The sequence below is a fragment of the Macrobrachium nipponense genome, chromosome 36 (assembly GCF_015104395.2).
Source record: "Macrobrachium nipponense isolate FS-2020 chromosome 36, ASM1510439v2, whole genome shotgun sequence".
Classification (NCBI taxonomy): Eukaryota; Metazoa; Arthropoda; class Malacostraca; order Decapoda; family Palaemonidae; genus Macrobrachium; species Macrobrachium nipponense.
Window position 1 is genome coordinate 2,366,071 of NC_087220.1, and position 12,722 is coordinate 2,378,792.

Consider the following 12,722-nt stretch of genomic DNA (forward strand, 5'->3'; position numbering starts at 1 on the left):
CTAAAATAAAAAAAAACAAAAAATAGAGAAAATTTCATCAATCAATTTAATCAAGACTCAATCATCCATCCTCTCAGGAGGACATCTAACCTATGGGTATCTCCACTCTTCTGCCGACCTGTGTTCTCCTGGTACAAGAGGTTCGTTATCTTCAGTTGGACATTGGACATCCTCCACTCCTCTCCACCCTCAATTACACTCTCAACTACAGGGCGAATATCCAATATACAACATGGGGGCCATTAATCAATATGTATATTATTATTTTTTTTTATCTAAGGCAGTTACCTTTCCTTTCTTCCATTTCGATGTAATTTTGCATTTGAAGTTTTACCCATACCTCCTCACCTATCTTTAGTGTTGTTGGTTCTTTCTGTGGTTTTCCCTAGTCTGTATTTAGAAACCGCCCCCTCACAACAAAATACAGCCAACTGCAAAACAGGTGGGATCTATACCATTTCTTGTAGTCACAATGTACCAGTATAATGCTTCACAGGAAGAAATATTACATCTTTCAGCCACCTTTTTAAAGGTGCGATGGTGTCCTTTCTATACAGGCAGTCCCCGGGTTACGATGGGTTTGGCTTACGACGATCTGAGGTTAAGGCGCTTTTCAATTATATTCATCAGAAATTATTTCCATGGTTACGACACGTTCCAGGGTTACAGCGCCTACAACGCTGACCTGGCGGAAGCAATATGACACCAAGAATGCAAAATAATCAATATTTAAAGGTTTTCTTAGATGAAAAATGCAATAAGAATGCAGTTTACATAGTTTTTAATGCACCTAAAGCATTAAAAGTAAATTTTCTTACTTTTAAAGCCGGAACATCGCCAAAAATCCTTTTTGATGATGTTCCGGCTTACAACGATTTTCGGGTTACAACACGTCTCAAGTACGGAACCCCGTCGTAACCCGGGGACTGCCTGTAATTCCATTACCACTTTGTATGCTGCTCTGAATAGCGGCTTGACCATCCATTTACTACTCAGTAAACATCTAACAACTTAAAAATGAAAAGCCATTGCACTATCCATTAACACTCCTTGCACAGGACTGCTATTCAAAAATACTTCAAGTATATTTGCAATGATCTCCGCTCTCTCAGTTCAAAACTTAGTCTTGTCAGACAAAATGTTTTACCTTTATAATTCACCAATTGATAATTCCTAAGCTCTACCACTTCTCTAATTTGTAAATAAGCACATTTTAGATCTACAATGGTTCCAGCCTCTGTTTGCCTCCAATCTCGAAGGTTTTAATTATAAACATGTTATTTCATCCCCTGCATGACAACTCACATGAGCATTAAGCTCTCTGAACTTTAATATGGGTCTTATTTTATTCTTGGTAGGTTGTTCAATAGCTAGCAAGGGCATGATAACCATTTCCACATCTTCCAAGGTACTAAAATACCTTCTCTGATCCATCGCTCAACCTCTTTTTCAAATTCTTGTTACCCTGCAAACTCTTCTCGTAACAGTGTATTTCATTAGAAAGAACTGGTGGACTAGACTTGGTGGACTAGACTTCTATTTCTGGGCTCAGCTCGTGTCGGCCTATGAAAGGATCCTTAACATCATTCTTTCTAGGTAAATTAATCTAAAATTACCGAGAGAAAAACAAAATTAAGAAGATGTCAGTAAAACTGACTCGCTCACTCTTTAAAGAAGTGTCGGTATGAGAATAGGGGCGAGTGGAACACTACCACGAGACATTCACCAATTAGACCTTCCAATCAAAATCCCCACTAGAGAGAGCTGATACCAACGGGCCGATGCGGCCGCTACTTTACTACTACTAGGGGACGCCACGGACAGCAGCGCCCCTAGCGTTCATCCTTAATTATTAGCGCTAAGCGTCGTACGCATTTTCTTGCTTGTGTACTATTTTCTGGATTTACCTCATCCTACATTATGGAACGTTGCTGCCATCGCAACGGCTAAGTTAAGTGCCTCATAAGTAGTGTTTTACCGTATTTTAGTCTTCCAGGAACCAGTATTTTCCTTCTAATAGGTCATATACGGTTTCCCGGTCGACTCGTGGCGGCGCCATGCTGCCTCATTAAGAATTCCCGGTCTTCCATACTGGACTTCTTATACTTATGGGCTTACTATATCACGTTCATCGTTTTTTTACATCGCCTTTTTAGCTAGGTTAGCCCATTTACCAATTCTCTTAGTTTGGTATTTAGGGCTATTCTGTGTTTTCTGGCCCAGCATCCCGGCTCTTGCTCTTCATCGGCTATCGCTGGCTCCGAGTAGGCTTCTGTTCCTCGGAACAGTTTGCCTCCTCCTGGGCTTCTTTTTCTTCTACTAAAAGTGTCTTTTCCATCTTTACGATGTAATTTTAGTTCTATTTAGGTGTTAGGCTAGCCTAGGTGCATGTCCCATGTATTGGTACAGCCTGGTTCACGTGGCCCTTCCACGGTTGTGTTGCTATCGCGGCTTAGGCCACTTGCGGTCACGTGTTCCATCGCACCTTACCCTTCCCCTTCCCTCCCTACCAGGTATAGGGAGGGGTCCTGGGGGACCCCCACCTTGGTTGCCATGACAACCTCAGTAGCCTTCCTCCCTCCTTCTCTGAGGAGGCCAGGGGTTCTCCCCAGCTGGGGATAGGGCGACCACTTGTTTCGGGCACCGGGTCACCGAGCGGGTAGTTGTTGGGACGGGGAGGAGTAGGCCACCCCCCCCCTCTCTCCCCCCGCCGTGTTGCGCCGAGAACCCCCCCCCCCCCCTCCCCCCCCCCCCCCCCCCCAGCCCACCTTTCCCCCACTAACGACGGAGCCTTCCGCCGCAGCCGGGGCACCTTTGGTTATAGCTTGCTGGCTCCGCCAGCGGGCGGGGTGGTCACTACTAGTGGTCTATTGCTTGCCTACTATATCCTTCCCTTTTTTTCCCGCTACCGGGAAGGGAGCTTGCTTCTTACCCGGCACTCTTCTAGTAGACGGGGGGGAAAGGTTTGATATTTATTTCGTTATTTTTAAGATATACCCTAATTTTACGATGAATTCCTAGATTTATATTTATATGTATACCATCTCCGCCGTTTTCCGTCGTGGTTTCAATTTTCACCACCACACCTGGTTGGATTCTATCTCTTGTCTCCGGCGTAGCCTTGGACAAACTCCAACCATCTTGCTACCACACGTATTATGGCGGGGCTCTGGTTTAATCTAACTTTCCTCGCTCCGGGCACCAGCGGAGCAGATGTGTTAGGCTGTAAGTGTTCTCCTGATACTTATGTATCTTTCCACTTACAGGCTACCAACTGTCAGGTCATTGGGTGCAATGCGACGTTATACGACCCCTGCGCTCACGATGAGTGCAGGTCTCACGCCCCGTGTGCCACGCCTTACAACGAAAACATGATTGTCTGGCAACCCGGAAGCCTGCGCCATCTGTTACGACCTGGTCAGTCAGCTGGTGGAGGGGGTAAGTCGATTATAGACTTTTTTATCGTATTACTAACAACACTTAGTCATAAGCTTGTTAACCCCGCTCCGCCATTAGAAGCTTCATTTCGCCTTCTCTTTCAGGCTGCCGGTGTGAGGGAAGTCGCCCTAGCAACCCTGAAAGCTTGGGTGGGCGGCTTCGGGAAGAACGCCGCCAAAGGCCAGCCTTACATCTTGGACAAGAAGCTGGCCGTTCAGATCTTCCCCGGTGGCAAGTCAACAGGGTATGTTGACCCATATCTGCAGCCCCTCTCATAGCCTCCATCCAGCAAGAGATGCAGCAGTCCTTTTCGGGGCGTGGCCACGCAGGAGAACGGTCCCGGACGTCGCAACCTTGGACCTTAATATTGAGCCTATGGCGGTAGGTGCTGAGGATTTGTTAGTTGAGGTAGGTGTGTCGGGTGCCCAAGGTCTTTCCTTGGGCGCTCCTGGATCTTCTCCTGTCCCTTCTTCTACTCCTTCTTTCCAGGCTTTTTGGGATCTGAGATCCCTACCCGCTCTCCCGCTCTCTCTGTACCCCAAAGGTGAAGGGACAGAGAGAACCGAACGACCCTTGTTAAGACGACTTCTAAAAAGTCGTCGTCGTCTTCTTCAGCTAAAGTCTTCGACTTCCTATACTGACGCGGTGAAGGCTAAGCCGAGCTCTTCCTATTCAAAGAGCTCTAGAAGCAAGGCTTCTAAGGAGAGGGCTCTGCGCTCCCGCTGAGCCAATGCCTTCTCCGGCCTCCACCGCATCCACTCCGGCAACGCCGGTTGGAGTAGCGGGACCTAGCACCTTTGATCCCACTTCTTTCTCAGCAGTGGTGATGCAACAGGTAGGAGAGATGGTTGGCTCACAGGTCTCCGCCCTCGGAACAAAGTTCGAACAGATGTTCGCCACCACAACTGTCGAGCACTCTGTCTTAGTCGGGCCAGTCCATCCAAGATCTCTCTAACAGAGTTAGAGAGAACGAGGACCGAGTAGCTGGGCTTGCTCAGGCTCCTCACCCATCTCCCCAGTAGCAAGTGCTGGTATTCTCCAGCTACCACCTTATGAGTCGCTACCAGCTTTCTCCATGGAGAACCCATGGAGAGTGGCCGCTTACGCTCCGTTCAAGGATGGTATGATCTCTGTCCCGGAGTGTGGAACTCGAAGGATTGAGGACTTCGAGTTTTATCCTCCGTTGGGATTGACGCAGCCTTTCATTGGTTATGCTAGGCTGACCGTAGCGGCACTCACTAGGGAGGACAAGATCTCCAGGGAGAACGTTCTCCATAGTAGAGATCACGCTCAACGCGAATGGGTTCACTGCCTTGAGGACTGGGAGTGTACCAACACTAAGCTCCAGGCTTTCAAGAGTCCTTTTACTATTTTCGCGACGGAGGAGGAGGCTTCTCTTCCGTTCGCTACAAAAATAGTGGAAGCGACTCTTCAGGCAGTCCTCAAGGATGAGCCCATGCCACAGCTGAGGGAAGCAGAGTCTACTTCTCCGCTCTTCCCAGCTTTCGGAGAATTGTGGGAGAACTTGCCTGCCACTTTCACGCTTGGTAAGCTCAAACCGGACTGTGCTATGGACCAGTTTGGCGAAAAGGCTCCCAAGGCTGCCTGATTCCCTGATTCAGGCAGAGTTCGACGCTCGAACTAGGTTTGGCAGGTCCCTCAATTCTTGATTATCACGGAGATGGCTGCTCTTTCGTATGGCACAGAACCTTTATTTAAGATTCTGGCCAAGTCCCAGCGTTCAAACGGTTCAGACGGATGCTTTCGACTTCTTCCAAGCTAGGAGGAATTGCCGAAAGCACGTTCTGCAGGAGTGCACTATTAGGCATGAACCTAATAGACTCCTGGCTTCCAGCATGTGGGGAGCGGACCTCTTCCCAGAGTCCGCTGTAAATGAGGTACACCACGAGGCTGCTAGGCTCAACCAGAGCCTTAGAGCTAGATGGGGTATCTCCTCTAAGAGGAAACAAGAATCCGCCCCCGCTGCTGGTAAGAAACTAAAGAAGTCTGGTAAAAGGTTCCAGCCTTACCAGAAACACCAGCAACAGCAGCAATTCGTTCAGGCCGTCCCAGTTACCCAACAGGGACAACCTTCAACCTCGAAGCAGACCCAGCCCATCCTCCTGCTGTCTCCTCAGTCACAACCCTCGACCTCCTACGCACTCTCGCCGGCCTTCAACCCTATGTATGAAGGTCAGGCTTACCCTCCCTTTAATAGGCAATCGAGAGGTAACAGAGCGAGAGGCCACTTTCGCCAGCGTGGCACAGGAAGGGCGGCAAGGAGTAGGCAGTTCAGAGGAGGGCGTGGAGGTCACCCCCGCCCATCAACAATGAGGGCTCCCCAGGTAGGAGGGAGGCTGTTCCTCTTCCGTCACAGGTGGGGGTTCAGCAATTGGGCACAGAGCATAGTGTCCAAGGGATTGGGTTGGAGTTGGATCAAAGATCCCCCTCCAATCAAATCATTCCGTCAAGTACCATCAAAGGAATTGACAGATTATGCGGGAAGGAACTCCTTCAGAAAGGAGCTATTGCGAGAGTCAAGCATCTAAAATTTCAAGGTCGCTTATTCAGCGTGCCAAAGAAAGGCTCAACAAAAAGAAGGGTAATCTTAGACTTGTCAAGGCTAAACTCTTTCATTCGTTGCGACAAGTTCAAAATGCTTACCCTCTCGCAGGTAAGGACCTTACTTGTTCCTCGTGGAGCCGTCACATGCTCCATCGATCTTACAGACGCATACTATCATATCCCTATAGCCCAGACACTTCCGCCCATTCCTAGGATTCAGGCTAGGAAATCAGACATTCTCATTCAAAGTGATGCCCTTCGGTCTGAATGTAGCCCCCAGGGTATTCACGAAAATAGCAGAAGTAGTGGTGCAACAATTGAGAACTCAGGGAATAATGATAGCAGCATACCTCGACGATTGGTTGATCTGGGCACCAACAGTCGAGGAATGTCTCAAAGCCATGAAAAAGGTAGTTCAATTTCTGGAACATCTGGGGTTCCAGATAAACAAAACGAAATCCAGACTTACTCGGAGTCTCGTTTTCAGTGGCTAGGAATCCAATGGGATTTGTCTTCCCACAATCTGGTCAATTCCAGTGGCCAAACGGAAAGAGATAGCAAAGTCTGTCAGACAATTTCTCAAATGCAAGCAAACATCAAGGAGAAGCCAGGAAAGAATCCTAGGTTCCCTTCAGTTTGCTTCAGTGACAGATATCCTCCTGAAAGCAAGGCTGAAAGATATAAATCGAGTTTGGCGATCGAGAGCAAACGCCAAATCTCGAGACAAGTTGTCAGTAATTCCACAGATCCTTCGCAATCAACTCCGTCCATGGACAAAAGTAAAGAACCTGGCCAAGCGGGTACCCCTTCAATATCCCCTTCGTGTTAACCATTCACACGGATGCCTCCCTGTCCGGGTGGGGGGGATATTCTCAGTTCAAACAGGTTCAGGGGACTTGGTCAGTTCATTCCGCCAGCTCCACATAAACGTTCTGGAAGCAATGGCAGTATTTCTTACCTGAAGAGACTTCTTCCCCCGGAAAAGTCTCATCTAAGACTAGTTTTGGACAGTGCAGTGGTAGTTCATTGCATCAACAGAGGAGGGTCCAAATCCAAACATGTGAACCATGTCATGATAGCCATCTTTGCACTAGCAAACAAACACAAATGGCATCTGTCCGCCACTCACCTGGCGGGGGTAAGAAATGTGATAGCAGACGCCTTGTCCCGGTCGGTCCCTCTGGAATCAGAATGGTCCCTAGACGACGGGTCATTCCAGTGGATATGCCGGAGAGTCCCAGGTCTCCAAGTAGATCTCTTCGCCTCACAAGCGAACCACAAGCTCCCTTGCTACGTGGCCCCCAACCTGGACCCTCTGGCTTATGCCACGGACGCCCTGTCGTTAGATTGGAATCAGTGGAGAAAAATTTATGTTTTTCCTCCAGTGAATCTTCTCTTGAAAGTCTTGAGCAAGCTGAGGACTTTCAAGGGACTAGTAGCCCTGATTGCTCCAGACTGGCCAAGAGCAACTGGTATCCTCTGCTTCTGGAAAATTGGGTCTCCGACCTCAACGGATTCCCAATCCCAAGCTGTCACAATCAGTACAAATGAGGACTGTGTTCGCTTCCTCAGGAATTCTTCAGACCCTAACTTTATGGACTTCATGAAGTTTGCGGCTAATAAAGATGCTAACATTGATCCACAAACATCCTCTTCCTAGAATCAGATAAGAGAGAGTCAACTATTAGACAATATGACTCAGCTGTTAAAAAATTAGCATCCTTCCTGAAAGAATCAAACACTACAACCATGACAGTTAATTTAGATATATCCTTTTTCAGATCCTTGTTTGAAAAAGGTTTAGCAGCTAGCACTATTACTACTCATAAATCGGCTTTGAAGAAGATCTTTCAGTTAGGTTTCCAGATAGATCTGACTGAATCTTATTTTACGTCTATCCCTAAAGCTTGTGCTAGACTTAGACCTTCTTAAAGGCCTACTGCAGTATCATGGTCTTAAATGATGTCCTCAAACTAGCATCAGATACTGACAACTCGTCTTGTACATTCATAATGCTTCTTAGAAAGACATTATTCTTATTAAGCCTAGCTTCAGGAGCTAGAATTTCAGAACTGTCGGCTCTATCCAGAGATGCGGTCATGTGGAATTCCTCCCCTCAGGAGAAGTTCTGCTTGCTCCGGATCGTAGTTTTTTGGCTAAAATGAGGATCCTCTTGCAAGGTGGGCTCCTTGGAAAGTCATCCCACTTCCGCAAGACCCTTCTCTCTGCCCAGTATCAACTTTAAGAGCCTTTCTATCTCGTACATCCTCAAGATCCTCAGGTTCTCTCTTCATGAGAGAAAAAGGTGGTACTTTATCAGTAAAAGGTATTAGACAACAAATCCTTTACTTCATTAAACAAGCCAATCCTGATTCATTTCCAAAAGCACATGACATCAGGGGAGTAGCCACCTCAATAATTACTTTCAACATATGAACTTTGAGGATCTTAAAAATAAAAAGTATACTGGATGGAATCTCCGACAGTCTTTAAACGTCACTATCTAAAGTCCTTGGAATCTTTAAAATTGTCTGCAGTAGCAGCGGGAAACAGTGTTTCCCCTGATACTGTATAGTAGTCGTAGTATAGATCCAGGTCTCCTCTCTACCTACCTCATCCAACATGCCTCACCCTATCGCCATGCTACTCGGATATTCTAGCCTTAGCCGCTGAGATCATATTAGTGGATTGTCCCTTATTCTTTTGCTAGGGACATCCACACTATGTACTGATAATGTACTTCAGTGTACCTACCCTTATTTTTATGCTAGGGTAGGACACTGTGTTTTGTATATTTTGTAAATAAGTTATCTAAGTGAATCTATTTTGTTAAATTTACACTGCATGATTGTATTTTACTATGTTTACTATAATTTTTAAGTACTTTTACATTACTAACTTTCTTTTATGTCATTGTTTAAAAATAAGTTAGCCTTAAGTACTTAGTTTATATGCTGTAATAACTGATTTACTTATATTATATCCCTCATTTTTACAACTGATTTCATTTGTCCTTTTTTCCATCTTGTCTGTTTCTCTGGTACTCTTTGCATAGGCCGACACGAGCTGAGCCCAGAAAAGGGATTTTGACGTAGGGAAAAAATTCTATTTCTGGGTGATTGGCTCGTGTCGCCCTATGAAACCCACCCTGTATTGATTGCCCCCCCCTGCAGGACAAGATGTTCATAGATTAAGGATGACCGCTATGGGGCCTCTGCTGTCCGTGGCGTCCCCTAGTAGTTAGTAGTAGCGGCCGCATCACCCATTGGTATCAGCTCTCTCTAGTGGGGATTTTGATTGGAAGGTCTAATTGGTGAATGTCTCGTGGTAGTGTTCCCACTCGCCCCTATTCTCATACCGACACTTCTTTTAAAGAGTGAGCGAGTCAGTTTTACTGACATTTTCTTAATTTTGTTTTTCTCTGGTAATTTTAGATTAATTTTACCTAGAAAGAATGATGTTAAGGATCCTTTCATAGGGCGACACGAGCCAATCACCCAGAAATAGATTTTTCCTACGTCAAAATCCCTTTTCCATTCCATTGTCCAATATTTTCCATCAAATTTAACATCAAAAAGTCTATCTTTACTTACTTTGACAGTCTCCTTTAATTGTGAACTTTGTTTTGCTCACTGATTGCTCAGCAACAACAGTACAGCTTCCGACCCCAAATTCTACTGTCCCATCTGCAACTACAAAACCACCCATGTGATCAATAGCATTCATACCCAACACCACCTCAACACAGCTATTCCAATTTGTATCTGATGTCTCCCTTGATATTTCACTTTTGAGCCATCAAAACCCATCATGTAACATATGCCTACATGGTGCCCAACCATATTTGAACTTACAACAGTTACCGAATACCTTAGCAGTACTACTGTTGACCTGAACATCAACAGAGTAATTGGTAGAGAATGCACCCCTAGTCCTCTAGTTAGGTTACTACTGGTGAACCAATCACTCACCACTCACTTCCTTCATTGCACCGTGATGCTTTATGTCCAGGCTTATCACTTCTCATAAAAACTTCTTTACACCCTTTGTTACAATATTTCGTAATAGGGTAAACAACCGACTGGACTGGCCAACCCACTGACTACCACGTTTGTGTTAAAGTACTTTAACACGTCTTGACACCGGAAATGGTCATCAGTCATGAGTTGTTGGTGGTGAGAGGAACAGCTCGAGACCTCTACTCTCCTTTCGAAGTAAGTATTTTCTCCAAAGTTAGAAATTAAGGCCATATTTTAAGATTAAACAGAGGGTAATGAAAAGTGTAACCAAACGCAGTGCACACTACCCCCATGACGCTTTTGAAATTTTTACTTACAACTAAAAATCTTTCGAAGACTGACGCCATCTCGATGTTTGCGGAGTCGCTTGTGTCAACAAACTTTCCATTTCCTGTGCTAAAGCCGCACACCACTTGTACCCATAGACGCTGGGGCAGTTTCATCACAACAATCGTAAACACCGACTTCCAACCACTACTTATCCAAGGGAACTATGATTTTTAGTAGAAGAAACTTCCTACAGAAGCGCTCCGCACGGACTGCAAGGAACGTAACCGCGGATACAACATCCACTTGGGATTCGCCCGTCCAATGTATTTTGCCGTGTTAAGTACTGGACCCTGGGGGTTAATTCTTGTCGTCCAAATAAATATTACTACAAATTCTTGTTCAGTAAGTAAAACTGCAAAGAAAAACCGTAGCTGCCATAGTCTAGGCCGCCACGGATAAGTACCCTAGATCTACCCTTCAATCTTTTGAATGGTATGCTTAAAGATGTAATTATATTCTTGTTTCACCAATTAAATATCGAGTGAATAAGGCTGAGCCACGCGATGACTATGGATCGTCTGCGGTTGTTTACCCTAATAATGCCTAGTTACCTAGCTTGTAAACGCTTACCTCATTATATTACAATGGAAAACTGGCCACACAATTAACAACTTCACAATTAATTAGAGGGCCTAACACAACACAATGAAAGAAAGCTCACAACCTACCTAACCTAGCCCCACAAAACCAAAATCCCGACAGACCCACTTACTCTCCCGCTAACTGCCCCATCTAGGGTTGCCACTCAACATATCCAAATCTACCACAGGAGTGACTCGGCATTTGGATATGGTAGATCTACAGTACTATTCCGCGGCGGCCTAGACTACGGCAGTTGCGGTTTCCTATTTAGTTTTACCTCCTGAACAAGAATTTTAAGTAATATTTAATCGGACGACTGTAATTAACCCCGGGGGACCAGTACTAAACGCGGCGAAATACATAGGACGCCCTAATCTCTAGTGGATGTCGTGTTGTGTTAAAAATCTGTGGTTTACGTCCTTGTAGTCCGTGCGGAATTAGTATTCTGTAGGATTTATCTTGGTTAGGAGTGGAAGGCATCGTTCATCCGTGTACTTACGTTAGTGTTAGCAGAGTCCAAACAGGAGCTAGGTTATATGGAGTCCTATCAACATTCACTAGCCGATGGTAACACCGAAACAATATTTACTAATTAGGCCTCACCCACACAAAGTCGCAAAGGATACCCAAAAGGACGCAACAGGAAGCGACACTTGAAAACACCAATATAGCCTAACTGGAATTAGGTTACTTAACCTCACCGATAGGATTGGGGGCTTTGGCCCATCCTGCAGCACCCTTCAAGTAAAATTAAAAACCGAAATAATATATTTTCATTATAACGAGAGAGAGAAACCACTTAACCAGCCGGCTTCAAAACTAGTTTTCTCAACTTCGAGAGTATAGCCTTATCGTAATAAATTCACGGGGAACGTTCTGATCAATAAACTAGCCTTACGTAAAGTAGTTAAGAAAATAGCGCTGACCACATCCGAAACTACTACTATTCGTACCATTAAATAATAATAATAATAATAATAATAATAATAATGATAATAATAATAATAACTGTAATTAGTGACATTTGGCTTCTCAAAATGCTTATTATGATCTTTGAGAAGGTACTGGGCCTCTCTCTCTCTCTCTCTGTGGGAGGAGGTTTCACAGGAATGATAATGGTGTTGCTAATATTACTCTATGAAACAACAACAACAACTTGTAAATAGTCTTCTCTATTTTTCTAATAATAGCTTTCTCTCTGCTACTACAACTGGCGAGTATTGCACCGATATTACTCATCAGGAGGAGTCAATTTCAGGGATAATGGTTACAAATTTATTTATTTGTCACAGTAAATGAACAAATAGGGCCTATTTGTTCATTTACTGTGACAAATAAATAAATTTGTAACCATTATCCCTGAAATTGACTCCTCCTGATGAGTAATATCGGCGCAATACTCGCCAGTTGTGTAGTAGCAGAGAGAAAGCTATTATTAGAAAAATAGAGAAGACTATTTACAAGCTGAATGCAGCTGATGCAGCAATATCTTTCAATAATAATAATAATAATAATAATAATAATAATGTTATTCATTAGATATATTTTTCAACTTTCTCTCTCTCAATTATAAACGTTAGGTACCAATTACGCGCAAAAATATAGATACCACAAGACTAATCTAAACACCCGAGAAGGCAAATCGCTTTGACTTACGTATCTGTATATAAGTAATTATCAGTGCTATATTTTCCTGTTCGTAATAATCTGTCATTTTTTGTACGATTGAACCCAACTTACGTGGACCCCCCGCCTACACCGCATGGATATGAATCATATACCAATTTT